The sequence below is a fragment of the Arachis hypogaea genome, chromosome 6 (assembly GCF_003086295.3).
Source record: "Arachis hypogaea cultivar Tifrunner chromosome 6, arahy.Tifrunner.gnm2.J5K5, whole genome shotgun sequence".
NCBI classification, from domain to species: domain Eukaryota; kingdom Viridiplantae; phylum Streptophyta; class Magnoliopsida; order Fabales; family Fabaceae; genus Arachis; species Arachis hypogaea.
This window is the reverse complement of record NC_092041.1, coordinates 78,172,529-78,179,415: the sequence shown is the minus strand read 5'-3', so window position 1 is coordinate 78,179,415 and position 6,887 is coordinate 78,172,529. Positions and strand designations below refer to the sequence as shown.

At 38.9% G+C, this 6,887-nt stretch overlaps 1 non-coding gene across 1 annotated transcript; it reads right to left on the bottom strand.

Annotated features, from left to right (window-relative positions):
- Nucleotides 1–6,394: 6,394 nt before the first annotated feature.
- LOC112700272 (small nucleolar RNA R71) lies at nt 6,395–6,502 on the bottom strand. The gene has a single exon (XR_003153182.1). It is a non-coding gene; the product is annotated as a small nucleolar RNA R71 (small nucleolar RNA).
- Nucleotides 6,503–6,887: the final 385 nt, after the last annotated feature.

Sequence of the window (6,887 nt, the reverse complement as noted above, 5' to 3'; positions counted from 1 at the left end):
AAGAAAAAGCAGTGAAAAACAAAATCTTGCGAAAAAATGGCGAAAAAAATAGAAAGAAAAAGAAATAGCAAGAAGAAAAAGCCAATAGCCCTTAAAACCAAAAGGCAAGGGTAAAAAAGATCCAAGGCTTTGAGCATCAATGGATAGGAGGGCCCAAGGAAATAAAATCCAGGCCTAAGCGGCTGAATTAAGTTGTCCCTAACCATGTGCTTGTGTCATGAAGGTCCAAGTGAAAAGCTTGAGACTGAGTGGTTAAAGTCGTGATCCAAAGCAAAAAGAGTGTGCTTAAGAGCTCTGGACACCTCTAACTGGGGACTCTAGCAAAGCTGAGTCACAATCTGAAAAGGTTCACCCAGTCATGTGTCTGTGGCATTTATGTATCCGGCGGTAATACTAGAAAACAAAGTGCTTAGGGCCACGGCCAAGACTCATAAGTAGCTATATTCAAGAATCAACATACTTAACTAGGAGAATCAATAACACCATCCGAAATTCTAAGTTCCTAGAGAAGCCAATCATTCTGAACTTCAAAGGAAAAAGTGAGATGCCAAAACTGTTCAGAAGCAAAAAGCTACAAGTCCCGCTCATCTAATTAGAATTAATATTCATTGATATTTTGGAATTTATAGTATATTCTCTTCTTTTTATCCTATTTGATTTTCAGTTGCTTGGGGACAAGCAACAATTTAAGTTTGGTGTTGTGATGAGCGGATAAATACGCTTTTTGGCATTGTTTTTAGGTAGTTTTTAGGAAGTTCAAGCTACTTTTAGGGATGTTTTCATTAGTTTTTATGTTAAATTCACATTTCTGGACTTTACTATGAGTTTGTGTGTTTTTCTATGATTTCAGGTAATTTCTGGCTGAAATTGAGGGACTTGAGCAAAACTCTGATAGGAGCTGACAAAGGACTACTGATGCTGTTGGAATCTGACCTCCCTGCACTCGAAATAGATTTTCTGGAGCTACAGAACTTTAAATGGTGCGCTCTCAACGGCGTTGGAAATTAGACATCCAGAGCTTTCCAGCAATATATAATAGTCCATACTTTATTCGGAAATTGACGACGTAAACTGGCGCTTAACGCCAATTCCATGTTGCTGTCTGGAGTAAAACGCCAGAAACACGTCACGACCCGGAGTTGAACGCCCAAAACACGTTACAACCTGGCGTTCAACTCCAAAAGAAGCCTCAGCTCGTGGATAGATCAAGCTCAGCCCAAACACACACCAAGTGGGCCCCGGAAGTGGATTTATGCATCAATTACTTACTCATGTAAACCCTAGTAGCTAGTCTGATATAAATAGGATAAATTACTATTGTATTAGACATCTTTGGTCTCAGTTTTATTTTATTCTTCATCTGAGGAGACTATTGATCACATTTTGAGGGGCTGGCCATTCGGCCATGCCTGAACCTTTCACTTATGTATTTTCAACGGTGGAGTTTCTACACACCATAGATTAAGGGTGTGGAGCTCTGCTGTACCTCAAGTTTCAATGCAATTACTATTATTTTCTATCCAATTTGAATTATTCCTATTCTAAGATATTCGTTGCACTTCAACTTGATGAATGTGATGATCCGTGACACTCATCATCATTCTCACCTATGAACGCGCGTGATTGACAACCACTTCCGTTCTACCCTAGACCGGGCGCATATCTCTTGGATTCCTTAATCAGAATCTTCGTGGTATAAGCTAGAATTGATGGCGGCATTCATGGGAATCCGGAAGTTCTAACCTTGTCTCTGGTATTCTGAGTAGGATTCCGGAATTGAATGAATGTGACGAGCTTCAAACTCCTGAAGGCTGGGCGTTAGTGACAGACGCAAAAGAATCAAGGGATTCTACTCCAACCTGATCGAGAACCGACAGATGATTAGCCGTGCTGTGACAGAGCATTTGGACCTTTTTCACTGAGAGGATGGGATGTAGCCATTGACAACGGTGATGCCCTACATACAGCTTGCCATAGAAGGGAGTGATAAAATTGGATAAAAGCAGTAGGAAAGCAGAGATTCAGGAGGAGCACAGCATTTCCATACGCCTATCTGAAATTCCCATCATGGAAATACATGAGTAACTTTATCCTTATTTTATGTTTAATTACTATTATTTGATTTTCCAAATTCCATAATTTATTTAAATCCGCCTGACTAAGATTTACAAGATGACCATAGCTTGCTTCATACCAACAATCTCTGTGGAATCGACCCTTACTCACGTAAGGTTTATTACTTGGACGACCCAGTACACTTGCTGGTTAGTTGAACGGAGTTGTGACCACACATAGTAAAGAGCTATTATCTCGAATTAAATTTCATACAAGTACAAAGAGTATGAATCACAATTTCATCCACCAGCCGCTTCAGCTTGTCCATTGGCTTGGGGATGTTCGACGGAGGTGAAATGGTGTTTTATATTCAAGTCGGCCACTAGTTTTCTGAAGCCTGCATCTATGAATTGGGTGCCATTATCTGTGGTGATGGAGTATGGGACCCCGAACCTTGTAATGATGTTCCTATATAGGAATTTCTGGCTTCTTTGAGCAGTAGCGTTGGCTAGGGGTTCTGCCTCGATCCATTTTGTGAAATAGTCTACCCCTACTATGAGGAATTTGACTTGTCCTGATCCCTGGGGAAAGGGTCCGAGAAGATCGAGTCCTGATGAGCGGATAATTTGTATGCTTTTTGGCATTGTTTTTAGTATGTTTTTAGTATGTTTTAGTTAGTTTTTAGTATATTTTTATTAGTTTTTAGTTAAAATTCACTTTTCTAGACTTTACTATGAGTTTGTGTGTTTTTCTGTGATTTCAGGTATTTTCTGGCTGAAATTGAGGGACCTGAGCAAAAATCTGATTCAGAGACTAAAAAGGACTGCAGATGCTGTTGGATTCTGACCTCCCTGCACTCGAAGTGGATTTTCTGGAGCTACAGAAGCCCAATTGGTGCGCTCTCAACGGCGTTGGAAATTAGACATCCTGGGCTTTCCAGCAATATATGATAGTCCATACTTTGCTCAAGATTTGATGGCCCAAACCGGCAGTCAAAGTCACCATTAGAATTTCCAGCGTTAAACGCCGGAACTGGCACAAGAATGGGAGTTAAACGCCCACACTGGCATAAAAGCTGGCGTTTAACTCCAAGAAGAGTCTCTACACGAAAAATGCTTCAATGCTCAGCCCAAGCACACACCAAGTGGGCCCGGAAGTGGATTTTTATGTCATTTACTCATCTGTGTAAACCCTAGGCTACTAGTTCTCTATAAGTAGGACCTTTTACTATTGTATTTTCATCTGGAGATCTTTGAATCTTTTGATCATTGGGAGGCTGGCCATTCGGCCATACCTAGACCTTGTTCTTATGTGTTTTCAACGGTGGAGTTTCTACACACCATAGATTAAGGTGTGGAGCTCTGCTGTACCTCGAGTATTAATGCAATTACTATTGTTCTTCTATTCAATTCCGCTTGTTCTTGTTCTAAGATATCACTTGTTCTTCAACTTGATGAATGTGATGATCCGTGACACTCATCATCATTCTCACCTATGAACGCGTGCCTGACAACCACCTCCGTTCTACCTTAGATTGGGTGGATATCTCTTGGATTCTTTAACCGGAATCTTCGTGGTATAAGCTAGAATTGATGGCGGCATTCAAGAGAATCCGGAAGGTCTAAACCTTGTCTGTGGTATTCTGAGTAGGATTCAATGATTGAATGACTGTGACGAGCTTCAAACTCCTGAAGGTTGGGCATTAGTGACAGACGCAAAAGAATCACTGGATTCTATTCTAACCTGATTGAGAACCGACAGATGATTAGCCGTGCCGTGACAGGGTGCGTTGAACATTTTCACTGAGAGGATGGGAGGTAGCCACTGACAACAGTGAAACCCTACATACAGCTTGCCATGGAAAGGAGTAAGAAGGGTTGGATGAAGACAGTAGGAAAGCAGAGAGACAGAAGGAACACAGCATCTCCATACGCTTATCTGAAATTCCCACTAATGAATTGCATAAGTATCTCTATCTTTATCTTTATGTTTTATTCATCATCCATAACCATTTGAGTTTGCCTAACTAAGATTTACAAGGTGACCATAGCTTGCTTCATACCAACAATCTCTGTGGGATCGACCCTTACTCGCGTAAGGTTTATTACTTGGACGACCCAGTACACTTGCTGGTTAGTTGTGCGAAGTTGTGTTTATGCCATGGTATTGAACATCAAGTTTTTGGATTCATCACCGGGGATTATTTGAGTTGTGAAAAGTATTGATCACAATTTCGTGCACCAAGTTTTTGGCGCCGTTGCCGGGGATTGTTGAGTATGGACAACTGACGGTTCATCTTGTTGCTTAGATTAGGTATTTTTTTTTCAGAGTTCTTAAGAATGAATTCTAGTGTTTCAAGGTGATGTTCTTATCATCACCAAAGCTGATTGATCTTCATCAATTTAGCTCTTGAATGCAATGTCCTGCTGAAGCTTGTTCAGCCATGTCTAATTTCTTTAGACTGAAGCTTTAGACTAACATTGCATGATTCCTGGAATTCTCATTAAGAATTTTGATATTTTTATTTTTCCTCTTCACTTAATTTTCGAAAAATCCAAAAATTTTTTTTTTACAAAATCATAAAAAACCAAAAATATTTTATGTTTCTTATTGAGACACTAGTCTCATGTTAAGTTTGGTGTCAATTGCATGTTTCTGTTCTTCTTGCATTCATCCATGTGTCTTAAGTGATCTTCAAGAATGTTCTTGATGATTTCATTGCTCTGATCTTTGAATTCTCTTGACTTGAGTGTTTATGTGTCTCATGTGTATTCTCATTTTGTTAGTGTCAGCAGTATACAAACTGCTAAGTTTGGTGTCTTGCATGCATTGTTATTTGATTTTAGTTGCATTTTGATTATTCCTTATTATTAAAAATCCAAAAATATTCTTAATTTGTGTCTTTTCAAGTCAATAATACAAAGAATTGAAGATTCAGAACATACAGCAGAGGAATTACACAGAAAAAGCTGGGCATTCAAAACGCCCAGTAAGGAAGGCAAACTAGCGTTTAAACGCCAGCCAAGGTGCCTGGCTGGGCGTTTAATGCCCAAAAGGGTAGTAGTTTGGGCGTTAAACGCCAGAATGTGCACCATTCTGGGCGTTTAACGCCAGGATGGCACAAGAGGGAAGATTCTGTTTTCAGTTCAAATTTTTTTCAAGTTTTCAAAATTTTTCAAAATCAAATCTTTTTCAAATCAAATCCTTTCAATCAAATCTTTTTCAAAATCAATTTCTTTCTATTTTTAAGGATACTTGCCATCAATTAATGATTTGATTCAACATTTCAAGTATGTTGCCTTTTCTGTTGAGAAAGGTTTAATGTTTAAATCATATCTTTTCTTGTTAGCCAAGTTATTTTTTTTTTAAATCAAATCTTTTAAAATGTTTTTCAAATCATATCTTCTCAATCACAACTTTTTAAAATCAATCATATCTTCTTAACCACATCTTTTTCAAAATAGTTTTCAATCAAATCTTTTTTATTTCTAATTTCAAAATCTTTTTCAAAAATCACTTTACTTCTTTCTCAATCATGGTTTTCGAAAATCAATTAAAGTGTTTCAAAATGTTTTCAAAATCTTTTACTTAATTTTCGAAAATTTCTTCCCCTCTTCTCACATCCTTCTATTTATGGAGTAACACTATTCCTTAATGCATAATTCGAACTCCATCTTCTTTGATAAGTTCGAATTTTCTACTTCTGCCTTCTATTTTTCTTTTCCTCTGACACGTCAAGGAATCTCTATACTGTGACATAGAGGATTCCATATTTTCTTGTTCTCTTCTCTTTCATATGAGCAGGAGCAAAGACAAGAGCATTCTTGTTAAGGCTGACCCTGAACCTGAAAGGACCTTGAAGCGAAAACTAAGAGAAGCTAAGGCACAACTCATTGTAGAGGACCTAACAGAAATCTTCGAAGAAGAAGAACCCATGGCAGCCGAAGACAACAACAATGCCAATAATGCAAGGAAGGTGCTGGGTGACTTTACTGCACCTACTCCCGACTTCTATGGGAGAAGCATCTCTATCCCTGCCATTGGAGCAAACAACTTTGAGCTTAAGCCTCCATTAGTTTCTCTAATGCAACAGAATTGCAAGTTCCATGGACTTCCATTGGAAGATCCTCATCAGTTTTTAACTGAATTCTTGCAAATCTGTGACACTGTCAAGACTAATGGGGTTGACCCTGAGGTCTACAGACTTATGCTATTCCCTTTTGCTGTAAGAGACAAAGCTAGGACATGGTTGGACTCACAACCTAAAGAAAGCCTGAACTCTTGGGAAAAGCTAGTCAATGCCTTCTTGGCAAAGTTCTTTCCACCTCAAAAATTGAGTAAGCTTAGAGTGGAAGTCCAAACCTTCAGACAGAAGGAAGGAGAATCCCTCTATGAAGCTTGGGAAAGATACAAACAATTAATCAGAAAGTGTCCCTCTGATATGCTTTCTGAATGGAGCATCATGGGTATTTTCTATGATGGTCTGTCTGAACTGTCCAAGATGTCTTTGGATAGCTCTGCTGGAGGATCTCTTCATCTGAAGAAGACGCCTACAGAAGCTCAAGAGCTGATTGAAATGGTTGCAAATAACCAATTCATGTACACTTCTGAAAGGAATCCTATGAACAATGGAACTAATCAGAAGAAAGGAGTTCTTAAGATTGATACTCTGAATGCCATATTGGCTCAGAACAAGATATTGACTCAGCAAGTCAATTTGATTTCTCAAAGTCTGTCTGGAATGCAAAATGCACCAGGTAGTACTAAGGAAGCTTCATCTGAAGAAGAAGCTTATAATCCTGAGAACCCTTCAATGGAAGAGGTGAATTACA